This window comes from Fukomys damarensis, unplaced genomic scaffold (genome assembly GCF_012274545.1).
Source record: "Fukomys damarensis isolate Sample0158 unplaced genomic scaffold, DMR_v1.0_HiC HiC_scaffold_5, whole genome shotgun sequence".
Taxonomy (NCBI): domain Eukaryota; kingdom Metazoa; phylum Chordata; class Mammalia; order Rodentia; family Bathyergidae; genus Fukomys; species Fukomys damarensis.
In genome coordinates this window covers 12,689,824-12,690,718 of record NW_022900917.1, presented here as the reverse complement: position 1 = coordinate 12,690,718, position 895 = coordinate 12,689,824, and positions in this window count along the sequence as shown.

The window sequence follows — 895 nt, the reverse complement described above, 5'->3', positions numbered from 1 at the left end:
GTTTGAAATTAGAACAAATAAACTCAGCATTTATATACATTTTTATTTACATACAAATTAATTTTCTACTTATACATTTTAAAACCACGAGTTCAAATAATGTATCCAAACTTAACCTAAAATCATCCCAAGTTCTTGGTTTTTTTTTTCTCTATTTACATAATCTTTTTTTGCTGCCCATTGCAATTATTTTATATACTTAATTGTTCAGCCCCTCTGTTTTAGTCTTCTGTATTTTTCTTTGATTCCTTGCCTCAGGTAAGCACTAATCACCTCCAATCTGATATCCAATGTGCTATGCTGGCCTCCCTCTGTGACTGCCCCTCCTGGTCGTCTGCTGAAAGTAAATATGACATTTGTTTTGCTCAGCTCTACCATATTACCAACAGCTATCTCCTTGTAGTCTTTAGATCTCAAAGAAAATTGTGAATGTTTCCCATCTTGTCTTCAAATATATTTTTGTATCATTTTTCACATCTTCATTTTTTTGGAACATTAAATAAATTTGTAGTAGGTTGTTAAAAATTTTCCAAAATATAAATTTTTTTTTCCTTTTTGGTTGTTTGAGACAGGGTCTCACTATGTAGTTGAGACTGACCTGGAACTCACTATGTGGCCCAGGCTGGTCTCAAACTCACAGCGATCCTTCTGCCTCAGCCTCCCGAGTGCTGGGATTACAGGCATGCACCACCACGCCTGGCATCCAAAATATAATTTAATCCCTAGCCATTCCAATATTTCCTTCTTCTGTCTGCGCTGAAAGTAAATGTGGCATTTGTTTTGCTCAGCTCTACCATATTACCAACAGCTATCTCCTTGTAGTCTTTAGATCTCAAAGAAAATTGTGAATGTTTCCCATCTTGTCTTCAAACATATTTTTGTATCTTTTCACATC